This window comes from Branchiostoma lanceolatum, chromosome 1 (assembly GCF_035083965.1).
Source record: "Branchiostoma lanceolatum isolate klBraLanc5 chromosome 1, klBraLanc5.hap2, whole genome shotgun sequence".
Lineage (NCBI taxonomy): Eukaryota > Metazoa > Chordata > Leptocardii > Amphioxiformes > Branchiostomatidae > Branchiostoma > Branchiostoma lanceolatum.
In genome coordinates, this window is record NC_089722.1 from 16,823,764 (window position 1) to 16,839,486 (window position 15,723).

Here is a 15,723-nt window from a genome sequence, read left to right on the forward strand (position 1 = left end):
ATTTTTACGTGCGTGACTATAATACGGTATCAAACTACGGCTCTCACAATAACGCATATCTACTAGACACTACATGGACAATTTTAGCACCAAAGAGTGGGATCTTACACTCGTATTGTGTTTGAGGAGACAAATCGTAAACAAATATGAACAAATCTTCAAAAGGTTGATACTTACTCAAATATTATACTTTCCATCTTCCTAACATCCCGTTGATTTTTTGTAGAAAATAATGTAAGATTAAGTCCATTTTACACGCTTTTTGAAATTATCTATTACAGATAAGAATATAGATTTTATGGTTACAAATCAGAATCCAGAATAAGGTCATGTGTTTTATTGAGAAGAGAGCAACTATCTACAAAGTATACAACATCTCATAGCAAGCCACTGGAAAAGTTCAAACATTTACGGCATATCTGCAAGACACCTCGCCTTCTGCCAGCAAGCTTTTAAGAAGGTTAAGGCTACGGGAAGATGGGACAAGTTCGTTCCGGATGGTAGCTGCCCTTTGCCGGCATTTCAGGTATCCCTCCCTGCATGGTAAGATATCGATTTCTATATCATGGTCCATTTCCACGCCGACTCTTCCAGGCGAAGAGAAACTCAGAAGAAAAGTCAGGACATGTAATTAAAAAGGCAGAGGTGAGGGCACTGATGTAGCGTGAACGCGTATAAGTAGTGCGTGAAATAATGCATAGACTTTGGAAGACGCCATGCGGTACATCACGGATCTGCATCCGTGAGGCACTGCTGGCTCACGAGTGCATCTCTGAGAAAACTGTTTCTGGGAACTTCATCAATGCAATGTTCTTACACCGTGTACTTCTTTGTACTTATATCTTTAGATATCACTAGTTGTATCTCGAACAAATATTCCATTAATTTTTTAGACATGTCTTGAACCTAGTTTGACGAGGGTTTTCTGTAACAATGATCCTACGTGCCTTGAACCATCGGTAAAATGTTTTCAAAATTCGTCGATCACCAAGCAAGGATATTGTCTAACGTTAGCTCTTTTCAAAACAAAATTGTGAATTGCAACACTCCAATTATCTAGCAAAATCTAGAGGAAAGTTACTGAAGTATAAATGACTGAAGAAAATGTACTTCAATTGAAATATATACGTAACTGCAACTGGTCCTCGGGATAGAGCTCTGTGTGTATAATTCTGTTGGAGCTGAATTATGTTGGCATTTGCAGCCAAAATTATGAGTCGAAATTGTGTTTTTGTCCAAATAAGCACACGCCTCCTGGTGAATTTTACTGCAAGAGCTCTGACTAAAAAAGAACGAACCGAAATACCCATGACTTTGAGACTACTTTTTCCTATATTCTATCTTGAGTGCAATGTCCTGCTAATGATTTACCGTCCAATACCTTTAAACTGCATCAACGTGCTATTCACACGCCTGAAACGGCTTCCAATAGTCTGGCAATATCACGAGATGTTCTCATTACGGTGCAACTTAGATCCTTGACAACGATCCGGTCAGATGAGAGAGGTCTAGCACGTAATCCCTGGGGTACTCTATCATGTCAGTAGTGAGCGTCATGCCATTAGCAGGAGGGGCTTTAAGGCAAGGATTGATGGTCCTCATTGCCCGGTCAAGCACCCATTGTCATAAGTCATTTGACAGGATTTCTAAGCTGATTGGATGAGAATACATATAAGATTATTACAAGGTGAGATGTACGTCCCACTGTAGTAAATGCGTCGGCTCCTCATTTGGAAGATGCAGTAGGGAAAACAGAAGGTTTGGTGCTGTCTTGCGTTATGCTTAGAACAGCATCCAGTTTAATTATGGCTTTCCTTCCAATTTCCTTCGACTTAGACCTTCCAAATTTGTGTTTTCTTCCTTCAACTTAGGGTTCTTCTTTCTGCATATCATCTCTCTCTTCCTGCATATAGATAAAATTCTGAATTCTGGTTCAAGTTCCCAGAATTCTGGCTCCAGTCCTCAGAAATTTGCAGAATTCTAACTTCGTTTCTCAGAATTTTTCAGAATTCTTCACAATTCTGCAGGATTGGGTTAATCCCAAGGGGGTCATCAGTGGCTGCTACATATGTCTAACTTCATTTTTATCTACCAGATGTGATATTAAGCCATTTGGGTTTAAGATTGCTGAAATGTGGGAGATAGCCCTAAATTAAACTAGAAATCCATAATTAAACTGGAGGCTGTTTTAGGTATATTGGAACGTGTAAATTCCTTGGTAGATGTTGAGAGGTTAGCATCTTTCAGTATCATACTATATATATAACCCTTGCTTGGCCAAAGTCATAATTACACGGGAATCCGTAAACTGGTGTAGGGGGGGGGGGGATTATGGTTCAAAATACACGATCATAAACGTTATTCTATGCCCGTGTGCTTTGCGTGTTTGGTACATGTTGAGCGTTCCTGTTGAATTTGTCTTGTAACCTTCACCGTGTGCTCAATTACAATGGCATCGTACACGTACACCCTGTGGACTAAATGAGATATGTTCGGTTCGACTAATGGGAGAGGCACCCGTCTTTTCTCTGATAGATGGGAAAACGATGCTAGACTGAACTTCTAAATGAATGACCAGTGATTTAAAGTATAAGAGCGTGTAAATGAGGCAATTTCTCCAAAGTCTACCGGTTAAACGGCGTAATCCATCTCCCCATCCTTCACGGTCACACGGAAATTACCGGCACGATGTGGAGCGTACGTATTCCATGTAGTTTCCTGCAGGATTATGGAACCATTTACTGAGGATTTATGAATATCTCAAAACGTCTTACTTCTGGATGAAAGCAAAAGAGCTTCTCGGTTGCATTTCGTCGCTACCTCTTTGTTTTCAGTAGCAATGAGTACGTATTTGCATTCAAGAAAGCAAAGTCACAGTTTACATTTTTCTATTCAATATAGAGGTCTTGAGACCTTCACATTCAAAGATAGCACTCGGAGGGTTCCTGTTCCTGGTCCCAACTACGCATGCGCACCATGCATTCTGGGTAATGTGTCAGAGATGAAGGTCAATGACCTTGAAACATTTCTTGTCTAGACCATTTTTTATACATGTGCAGCCATGTTTTGTTTATTATGTCTCCAATGACCCTTGACCTGTTTATTACCCACAATGTATGCGCAGTTGGAGCCATAAACAGGCTTAATATGCCTAACAGATCTTGCCGTCATCACTTTTCGAGCACATGGGTAACATGAGTCCTTTCCCATTGTAATCACACACGGGGTAAGCCTAAGTCATGACAGGCTTAGTCTACAGAGAATTGGAAACATCAGAGATTCATCAATGCTACCGGATACTGCTGTAGTCAGTGCTACCAGATGAAACACCCATGAGGAGATCCATTTTCATAATGAACTTCATGTCGACAGTTTGTATCAAAGATCAGTCAGCATAGGTCTGCCGTGTTACGTCGACTGGCGCCATCATAATGAAGCCACTGAAGTAGACCCAATGTCGCCTAGGTGGCAACAACCAGATTCCGTAGTGTGATATCCGTGGCTATAATGCTTATGTTTGTTCAGAGTGACCTTCATTAAGGCTACACGTTATCCATGCCTCTCTTAATGAATTTCAGGCATGAACTTGTAGTACGATATTATACAACTTCGTGACCAGATTTCTTATGACCACTCGCCACTCGTATCGTACTCGTTAAAGCGTGCATCAAGATGCTTTATCTTTTAGGTAGACCATACGAGGGGTGATCGATAAGTCCTCGGCCTCACCCAGAAATGAGGTCACAACTTAAATATTGGGGAATAATCTTAAACTATAAAGGCGTTTATGAATTTCTACCAAAATTCAAATCATTGTGATCATTACTTTTCAGGTGACACCCAGTAATGTTAAGACATGGACAATTGAGCTGCGACCTGAGGTGTGTGGGCCAATATTCTCTGCTGAATGTCAGATATCCGCTAAGAAAAAAGAAGGAAATGTTCACAAAACATTTTGACAATGTCTTCAAAGATCTTATGCCGATTCATGGCATTCATGGCACCAGGAGCTCGACTCACTCAGCTCCCATCACAGTTCAACCTTGTTTTTCTCGCCACTATCTACTGATTTTTAAATGGTCGTCGATTGAAAAGTAATGCCCACGTTAATTTGAAATTTGGTGCATATTGATAAAAGACGTAATAGTACATAATTATGCCCCGAAATTTGAGTTGTGCACCTTATCTCTGGGTGAAGCCGAGGACTTATTGAACAACCCTCGTATATAGCTATACGTCATTCAGCTACAAAACTTTTCAAGCCTTTGGCATTGAAGTAAGACCCTTGAACACAAAATGAAGTCGTGGCGACATGATCGATCACCACAGACGTAAGCTGATCCGGGATGTCTTTCAGAATCTCATGATAAAGTTCTTTGGCTTAGTCAGTAGCGACATACAGATGTACTATCGACCTCATATACATAACAAAAGCCAGTTAATGGCCTCAAATGACCTTGCGCTTTTCCACAAGAACGTATTGACATGCTGGTCCGAAGATGGACGCCTCGGGCGATAAAAGATAATGGACATGGTTAAGGTCCGCCGTCTTTTGTTGTAGGATGAAAAGGATGTCCAACGGCATCCTATCTAAACGTAGGGAACTTTCTTGCTCATGCTTCAAATGGATCCGACGGAAATGCCTCAGGATAGACCTGACCTTTCTAACCTAGCAGGAAACATTTAACTTCAAAAGATCGCAAAACCTCCTCATGTCCATCCAGACGGAATATCCTGCCCCGTATTTCGTCTTCAAATTTTCTTCTTCCCCACCTTTTGCGACCTAAACTACACAATTCTCTAATCGTCTGCTTTAATGTGAATGCAAATTAAGCTGTAGTCTTAGTCTCTTTGCATGGTCTATATGGAGAGAATAAGGTCAGCCGTAATTCAGTCTCCATGGTTTTACGCATGACAAGCGTTGATGGATCACCGTAGGTGTTGTGAATCCACAGGTCGGACCTGCAGACTAGGCAAGGAAATTGAATTACACAATTTGTGGGCAGCCGGGGTGGAAGTCCCAGCGGTGGATTAGACTAACATCAGTCACGGCCTTGTTAAACATGATATACAATGCCGTTAAAACGTGGATCTATCTTCCTAACAAAGTTTGAAAGACTAAAACGATTGAAGAGACAAATATTTTATTCGATGCAGTCCGTGACTAGATTCGTTAAGTGAAAGTTACAGAGAATGAAGACAGAGACGTTGAGAGATGACTCTGTGTTTCTATTTCCTTTAAGAAAATTTTTCTTCTTCTTATTTTCAGACCTACAAAGCGCTAAAGTATTGTTAGATTTTCAGATACTGGCATAGTTTCCATAGTTCAAGCCCCTTCATAATGACTTTATCTCTGTTAAGCCTCCATGGAGTAAATTAACGTAGACATGATGATATTGAGTAATGCCTTGGTAGTATTGATTAATGTCATCAGAAATGGTGTATTTTTTGCAGCACGACTCTCCCTAAAAAGGACTGAACTTCTCGTGCCCAAGGCTTTGAGTCCTCAAAGACTTTCGAGAAATAAATAATTTACACTTTTGTGCTTTATCTCTTAGTTCAGTCTCCATACGTAATTGGTCTCCCTGTGAGTGATTTACCAATACCGATACGTTGCACAACGAGAAGTGTCAGACATCAATATCTCTGGCCATCCGCCGGTTTCCTGGTCTCAAGAGGACGCCAGGAAGTCAGACCGTGACGCTTTGAACGTATGTATGTTCAATACTGTAATACATCGATCTCGACATGCTCAATTGAACCTCGCTGCAACCTGCATGGTGAGCCAGGAAGTCTTCTCTAAGAGTTGACAACTGCAAACTGCCTGTATGGCCTTTCTAAGAAATCCAGTTACCTTCACCACTGATCATGTTAGTGATTACAGTTCTGACGTATTTGCGGACTACAACTATCAAAATATTCCGGTTGTGGTTACTGCACTAAAGATCAAATACGAAACTAAGTAATTTGGTTAGATGTATGAAGCGAACGAAAAATAGGCACAGGAAAAGATGTTGCTTTCTTCATGGACATATTACACTATTTATCATAAGAGCCATCATCTACGTGCTACATATGTTCGGGTAGAGATTGCGATCTGGCATATCCTCTACGTGCTACATATATTTGGGTAGAGATTGCGATCTGCCATATCCTCTACGTGCTACATATATCTAGGTAGAGATTGCGATCTGGCATATCAACTACGTGCTACATACATCTGGGTAGAGATTGCGATCTGGCATATCCTCTACGCGCTACATATATCTGGGTAGAGATTACGGTCTGGCATATCATCTACGTGCTACATATATCTGGGTAGAGATTGCGATCTGGCATATCCTCTACGTGCTACATATATCTGGGTAGAGATTACGATCTGGCATATCATCTACGTGCTACATATATCTGGGTAGAAATTGCGATCTGGCATATCCTCTACGTGCTACATATATCTGGGTAGAGATTGCGATCTGGCATATCCTCTACGTGCTACATATATCTGGGTAGAGATTGCGATCTGGCATATCATCTTCGTGCTACATATATCTGGGTAGAGATTGCGATCTGGCATATCATCTACGTGCTACATATATCTGGGTAGAAATTGCGATCTGGCATATCCTCTACGTGCTACATATATCTGAGTAGAGATTGCGATCTGGCATATCCTCTACGTGCTACATATATCTGGGTAGAGATTGCGATCTGGCATATCATCTTCGTGCTACATATATCTGGGTAGAGATTGCGATCTGGCTTATCATCTACGTGCTACATATGTCCTGGTAGAGATTGCGATCTGGCAGAATCATCGGTTCTACTGGTGGAGATCTCGATCGGAGACTCCTTCGGCGGGCCTGTCCTGACTCCCTTTCAAAGGAAAATCTTTAAATTTACCGACTCCCATGCAGATCTCTACCGGCGATTCTGTGGACTTAGACTTCGATCACGATCTCTACTGCCAGAATCGGTGATTCTTCCAGATTGCGATCTCCACCCGGACGTAGAGGATCTCGCCTATCAAACATTATCTCTGTAGTCACAACATTGGAACATGAAGAGTCGCAAGCATGTTTTTAAAGATAGTGGTGTGGTGGTATTTGAATTCTATAAAATGAGATCTATGCAAAACAAAACTATACATCATTACCAACACAAGTTAAACTCTTCCGTAAATAGTAATAAGGTCACTTGCGTTATTCCGGGCGTTAACCTGGCCGGGTCAGCTCGCCGTAACATCTGGACATCTACTGCACTTGGAAGAGGCCATTTCTCAGTCGCACTCAATGCATCTAGATATAACCAGCCTGACATGATGCCAACATCTTTTATCGGTAGATTCTAACCGAGGACGGAATAAGATATGATATTATATTTTTTGCCTGACTTCGTTAACAATTTTCAGTCGCTATCAACTTACAAATCGATCAGAGTATACACCCAATAAGTACGGAAAATTATACTGATCATGATATATGAATCATGTGATGTGTTGCAGTTTGCCAACTTAGCCCATGGAGTTGGCAAGTGATGGAATGGAGAAAAGGAGTCACTACTTATTGGGTGTACATGTGTCCACAAAGATCTAAATATTTCTTATATTTTCATATATGAGATATTTACTTATGTTAATAGTTATATGTATTGATATATTATGTTCCCTATATATTTCCCTACCGCACTTATATTCCCTCCACATAAGAAAGGCATTTTGTGAATGATATTCACCATTCGACGGTAATTGTTAACTTCAGAACGCTAGTCTGCCAATTGACCTAATTCACATCAATCGGCTTTCCCGGTGTTTAGGGGGAGACGTCCTTCGCCTTCTGTATTAATCTTCTTGCAATCTCCTGTCAGGCCGACACATGTCTCGTCAGCTAAATTGAATAATGGATCATTGTTGGATGTCTTTACATAAAAGACTTTACACAAAAACGGAGACAGTAACATTACGTATGATACTCCAGGCAGGAAATCGCACGGCGACATGAGAAGATTGACATTCCTGTGTCTTGAGGACTACTTCAAGATCAAGGTCTGTGTAGAATCAACTTTCATTCTTATGACCTTGAAATGTAATAATGTCTTAAAACAAATATGACGTATAAAGAGAAAATTGGAAATTCCTGCCATCACACAAAGACTAGACGTGAATCATGAAATCATGAGAATTGTGTTCCTACATAATATACGTTCATATTCCACGAAAGAAATTCAGCCCAACAAAATAGTTTCTTTTACACTATAAAATTCTTATTCGTATCGGCTCTCTGAAACCCTGTCGGATCTAGGGACACACGTTCTTCTGCCATTGATAACATTTACCTTCCACAGGGAGCATAACTTGTTACATGTTTGATGAACATTTATTTCATGTCTTCAATCACGGATATCATGGTACCAAACTCTGTTTCCTAATTCACCATTTTAAAATGAAGTGTACAGAATATCCTCTAATTACAAACCACGGGAGTTCTACGATTGCATGTCTGCCGTTGTGTCGAAGATGTGTCCCCTGGAGTTCACCCCTGCAAAAGACAGATAGAGGTATTAACCTATGATATATTATGTCTTTGCGGTCTGGATGATTCATCAACCCCATTAGCGGTGGCAGATCGTCGGGACGAAAGATTCAACCTAATACTAGACATCCGTTTTCTATGATAAACCAAGTTCAACATGTATCTAAAGGTCATATCAGTCAGTAATTGGATAACTTTCAACAGCATAACCTTTGCTTTCCATCCTTTCATACTGTCTAATAAATCAGATATACGGTATGAGTAATTACAGAGTGTACAGTAGAAGAACGAATGTCATAAATGTACGTCCAAACAGTTCTTTCACCGACAGGTTGCATATGGTATCTGTCAGACAGTGCTTATTGACTTTGACTCAGACTGAGCTTAAGTTTACCGCATGGCGCCACTTTCAGCTAGACAAATTATGAGACTACTCTCTGTTCCCCCTTTAGGAATTTGCGACTCTCAGGTGAACATAAGTTATCAAGGTACTGTACAGAGCACGCAGGGCAAATACATCAGGAGACTTCAATGTCTTAAAGTTGGACACACGGATCGGGTGAACGCGACTTGGTAAGACTTTTTGATGGTCAGTAAACGTCCTGGAAGTTGATTTACCTCACGGCCATCCGCAGCAACCATAGCAGCTCTCATTGGGTGATCTGACAATTTTTCATCATCATTATCACTGCCTGCAACCATTTTGGTCATGAGCTTTTCGGGGCAATTCTCGTGAGACCAATATGTCCCGAGCAATTCTGTCGCAAATTGCTTGCGGCGACGCTGATCCAATTTCGTAGCAGTAACTTGCCGGCTGCTACCTTTAAGTTAGTGCTCAACGCACAACTACTTGGCAATAGCGGAGATCACAAAAATGCTGAAAGGCATGACTTTTATTTCATGTTTACATACTCGAAGCTTTTAATCAAAGTCTAGGATGTAGCTACGTGGAAAATATCAATGAAATAAAAAACAAATATTTATGAATAATGTGTGATGTACTCAAATAAATAACGCGGTCGATATTAGTATTTTCAACAGCAGGCAGTATATCTATGCTAAGCTGGTGCAAACTTAAATGGATATCAATCAACATGTACCATCAACAATACATGCATTACTTGTGAACCGGCAATGAATCAAATTCAATGTTAGCTACGTATACAGATGAGTTTGAATGTCGAGTGATGCAGAGCGGTCTCCCCTATTCTATAGCAGCAACCTTGTCTCTTAGAAACGGAGTATATATCTAATAAAAAGCAAACATACTAGTGCCTTAAATGTCATCCTACATGTACATTTTACAGCAATATCCATCACATAGATTATCGAGATTACCTTCGTTTTCACAAACGTATAATTCAAATCCACGATCTTAGAGTTAAGGTATGAAAGATGTCCGTAGAGTTGATGCTGCAATAAGAGCATAAATCATCGTACTAAGACGATCGTAATCACATTCCAAATAAACGAGTTCACCACCTGATCTTTGATATCCCTATCGATCATAATTGATACCACTGCTCAGTCATCTTTTACAAAAGCAAACCTTCTGTTCCCTGTTCCTGTAATAAGTCATTACTGTTCCTCGTTTCTAAACCGAAACGCCGGATGTGCAAAAGGATCGTATCCTACCTTGGGGATTGTAGAATCCGTACATTTGTCATGCTGTAAGAATTATAACATGAAATTGAAAAGCGAGGCCTGCGGGTATTCAGTATTCCTGTCAAGAAAGCAGACAAATCCTCCGAAATGGAAAAGTTTGCGTGGTACACTGATGAAATTACTCCAGAACGTACAACAAGAAAATACCATTACCTGGAAGTGGAAGACGTTATTGCTAACATCAGTGGCGGCTGCGCCTGCATTGATTCGCAATGACACATAGCTTGTGTTGATTGGATGCGATATCGATTTACATTTAGTTGAAATCCGGAAGGGAAGAAGTTCGTTAGAGTTGAACGTTGAATCGTCTGATAGTAATATGATCAAAATATGATTTTAACGTTAGGCGCTGGATACAAATCAAATTTTACAAAGTGAGGAAAGAGCCAGGAATGGTAACAGAGTAACTTTTTATACCAGTTAGCATAGGCCCTATTGTAGATCACCACAGTAGATATTGTGATGTACAGAAACATACAGTTGTGCAATGCCGCCAACGCCATCAATGTGCTATGCCAAGAAATGCAGACTGTCGGCTTTTAGAAAACCACATTTCCGGTCGACCTTTAACGATAACTCAAAGTTCCCATTAGCAAAGCTCCCAACGGTAGGAAAGCTGTCAGTCGTAAAAAAACTATTTGGTATTTTAGCCGTAGCTAATGGAACATTTGCAGCTAGACCTGAAGCCATCGTTGAAACTTGATCTACAGTAAGTGTACTTCCTACCATGTCTTATTCTGAAATTGTGGCTGCTACTGTGCTTGTTTCTTACCACCGATCACTAACATTAGAGGCGTATCTTGAACCGGTCTTATCGTACATTGAATCGGTGATAGGGTTACAGAAACTGGAATTTAGGGAGACATTTGTAGGGAATTATATCACATTAAAACACTGCATCAAGTTTTTCCCTCTGAATTGAGCTATCCATCGTTGCAACGATAGGAGTTGTGCACAGATATTTTTAAATGATATTCTTATACGCGATTTAAACTTCTCATGATTTCACGACTGGTTGCATACATATACAAATGTACACCCAAGACCAAGAGTCACTGGTTTCAAGCCATGAATAGTAATAGGAAAACACATCATATACTTCATTTGCTAGATATATATACTAGTATATGACGATGATTTAATGCGGCGTTGTGCAGCAACGAGCTATTTACCTCGTCTGGTGCCTGGGCAGAATCATTGTCCTTTTTACCTCGGGCAATGACCTTTTCCACAGACATGGTCATTTAGCTTATAATGGGGACAGTCTGTCGCGATAGCTGACCATTGCTAATCGACGATGAGCAATTGGCCGCCTTAAACAGCACTGTGGTAATGGTACCGCTTTCGTGGAAGAAAGACATCAATTGCTGAGGTTCTAAACATCAGTATATTGAGGTACGTGACAAAAAGACCAAGATACTATTCACATCAACAATTTTAGTCTATTGCTGCGGTCCTTTTACAAGATAGGAATGATTCTTTTGATTTGCTATACCAGCGAAGACTTATCTTCTATTCATCAAAGAACGGCTAGAATATCTGGAAAATATAAAAAACTTTGTTCTGATCCAAAACACCAAGTTTGTGGAAGATAAATGACATTCTTGATAAGATTATATTGAACGCACCCTATGTTAGTCAATGCTTCTTAAGAGGGCCATTGTTAAGTCTGTATGCTTTAGCTGGATTGTGTTAAAGAGATATCGTGAGACAGGGGGTTGCTGACACTCACACATTCCAGCCGCAAATGGCAATACATAGATGACCCTTGTCTCACCTCAGCGGCTTTCCACCAGCTGTATGTAACAAAACACTAAAGTCTGACAAGTTTATTGATTCATCCAATCTATGGACGCAGTAAACAGAATCCCATCCCAAAACCTACATCGACTGTAGCAGTAGATCGACATCGCTGCTGACTCTATCAAGCTGTGCGGTTACTTTGAATTCCAGGTGTTCTGTCATGATAAGATTATTCTATCAGTACATCTTCCTTTTTTCTGTTTTTGCCGATCGTTATGCGTGACATTGTCGCCTATCAACAGGGACGCATTGCCGCCTATCTACGATTTCACCAGATGGTGCCACTTGAGTGGATGATCGAAAATCAGCACTGTTGAGAGTTGATACAACATGCTCTTTGAACAACATGAAGCCTAAATGGAACGGACGATATGGATCACTGGAACGAAAGATTTGAATTGTAGACCGGTAACCGTCTGGTATTCGAAAAGAAAATTATATAAAACAAATCAACATAGACACTCTTTAAACAAGAAATCTTCTGATTTCCAATTGCAATTAGGAGTAAAAATTCAGCTGCGTGGACGAAGTCAGCACGTCATTCTTCTGCTGGTAGCCATGGTGATTTCGCAAGTCTGACTACATTTCTATTGATTACCGGTGCTACGATTGGATGAACCAATTCTGTATCCGTTTCGCAGAACCCAAGGACATGGTGAAAGCAATTCGATAAGTCCACTCGACTGTGTCACAAGCAAACCGTAACTTCATCAGATTCTCATTACTCATTGACGTATAAGATGGCAGACCTCCTGCAAACGACGCACTGTATGGAGAAGATGAAAGGCGAAAGCAAACGTAGCCAGAAGCTTTGTTAAAGGCGCTCATGAAGATTTAGATGGTTCACTTCTAGAAGGCATGTTATTTGATAAGGACCATGACTATCAATGGCTATAGGTTTCTAACGGAGCTAAAGTACGTTATGGTTTGTGACCAGGCTGCCAGACATTTTAAATCCACTTTGAAGTCTGCTGGTCATGGATCACCATATAGCGTGACCATATCCACCTGCTCTCAATGACGTGTCTAGCACCCTTAGCCATAGATAATCTGATAAAGAAATCAAAGCCACCTCATCACCAAGTTGCAAGACTAAGCAGTGAAGAACATAATCAAAAAGATTGACGAAGCTACAAATATATTTGAAATCCATGAGCTTTTTTTGAAAATTTTGCTTACCGGAGATCTGTGAGATCAATGTTCTCGTCAAACCGTGGGATTATCCGACAAATTGCTGACGGAGAACCCATTATAGTTAGACATGGGCCATTAAAGTTGATACTTTGTGGAGTCGAAATGAGGTTTTTGACCCAGCTATACCCTTGAATCTTACTGGCATCTTAGAAACGTTCCAGTGCATGCAGTACGTAGATACCTTTGTACAAGTTTACATGTGTTTTGAATAAAGGTTCAATAACTATAAATAGTAGTAATCATCATTGATACTATTAAAATCATTTAACAAATATAATATTTTGCACATCTGTGTTCTCTGAAATGCATTTTCGTATGCCAACTGAAGATCAAAGGGTGTTTGAAGTAATGGTGGTCGATACAATCTTGAAAATCATACGTTACTTTTTTTCCCCAAGGGCGCGGCTGTCTGCCTGTTGCAGGTCGATCTGTTGGGAAACTTGCATTCGATATAGAGCCCCTGACAATAATAAGCTGCCACAACGGAAGCGTATCCAATACCGGTGCAATGATAGGGGCGAACAATTGGTTCAGGCCCAGTTGCCAAGGCCGGAGGTTGCAGTGCCAGTCCACGTATCAGATACGGGGAGGCGATGAACTCGTCGGCTAATACAAAACTCTGTGACATTTAAAGGCCTCGTTGTTAAAAGCACTTGTACGCAAATTTTATGACTATATTTGGCACTTGAACATTTCGAATGCGTTTTCTTTTTTCTCCTGCCCTCGATCTTACTGTTTGCTTACTGTTTGATGAACAAATGAGGTGTATTTCTTGATATCCATACTAGCTTCAGAAGGAAAGGTTTATAACTCTAAATGTCATAATTGCATTTTTGTATCTGTACCAGTGCTTTGGTAGTAGGATGATAATGTTTTATCTTTATGTTGACATAAGGGCTCATCTCTCTTCGCACAAAAAGTTACACAAAAGTCTACATCACTGTCACCAATACCGGTCAGTCGCTTCCAAGTATACTCAGTCTGGCTAATCACTGAAAAATAGGGGACTCCGTTTAGGTTATTCATTAAGTCATATATTGAATGAAAAAAGCTACATTGATATAAACTGCCCACGCCGTTCAGCCGCAGCCAATTTCAGGCTGGACGTTTTTCATCATTAGGTAGTCAGTGTGGAAAATGGTAACTTGAAATGCAATGCTTCAAATTCGAACAGTAAATGTCAATCTAGACAGAGTTATGGCAACATGTTCAAGTTTTTCATGAGTTTCGGTAAGATTGCGTCAAAAAAACGTTTCAGAATAAAATAACATGCTTAAGCTATTCTTCAGTTGCGGGGAAGACATCTTTGTTGACATTCATTCAGCAGTGAGGTCATCTTTACGATGTTACAGTCGAGATCTTGACATAATGTTCTGTTATCTGGCTGCTACATGTCATAAGGACCTTGGTTTTCGTGACATTTCCAGCTGTTACACAGCTAAAGGGTCCCTTTGGTTAATCTCCCATGCTATGGAAAGATATCTTCGTATTGATCCGTTCCTGCCACCTTGATCTTTACGCTTTTGGGTCTTTTTTTTAGAGGATAAGCGCCATCGCTGCATGGCTGAGTTACTGACTGTATATGCTGGCAAGATGCCTGATGTGGCTCTGCCGGTGAATGTACTTTGTGACCATCAACAGTTCTTTTTCTTCTACCACTGAAATAAACGTTTTTCAACTATTAGGAATATGAAAGAAATGCCGCGTAGCCAATTGCATAATGACTTCTCAAACAATACGTCTTTTCTACAAGTACATCAGTGACGTGGCCTGGGATGTCGATCTCTTGGTGTTAGCAGCCGAATGGTCTTTTTGATGGGCTCTCCAGGCGATATGAAAAGACTTCTGAGGATTGATCAATTCCGGCTACAGTTCGCATGAAAATGACAAGCATTGAACTTTCGCTCAGGTAGAAACTGGACCAAGCTCAAGCGCAAGGTCAACAATGGTTCTCTGTTCGTACGTATATAAAAAAATCCCTGCAGTCTCATTGATAAACGGTCCAAGTGTGACCGGCTGAAATGTCACCCTAGTGGATTTAAAGTGTTCGAATTCCTTGTCATGATCCACCTGAAAGCTCCACGATTACACGTGTCCCACGACACGTGTGGGGTCGTGTGGCGTAATGGCAGGGTGTTCGACTCAGAACCAAGAGGTCCCAATTCGAATCTCCCTGACGCCACCGATGTTGTGCCCTTGGGAAAGGCACTTTACACGAATTTCCTCACTTCGCCCAGGTGTATAAAAATTAAAATGGGTATGTTGTTATCTGTAGCTGTACGTGGCACTGTTAGTATAAGTTATAAAAACTTGAGTGCAGTGCCACGTCGTCCTTGTCTGTCAAAAGTTAAAAAAAAGTGTGCCCTTTTACAGATGGGTAACACGATTTGATTGTCTGCGGTGCTTCTTCCAAAGAACAGTAATTGAGTGGTGCACCTAATACACTTAGTACTATCATTAACAGAGGACAATTTCAAGTTGGGGTTGGTCCAGTCTATAGACCTCCCCAACCTCCAGATGTAAATCGGGCTTG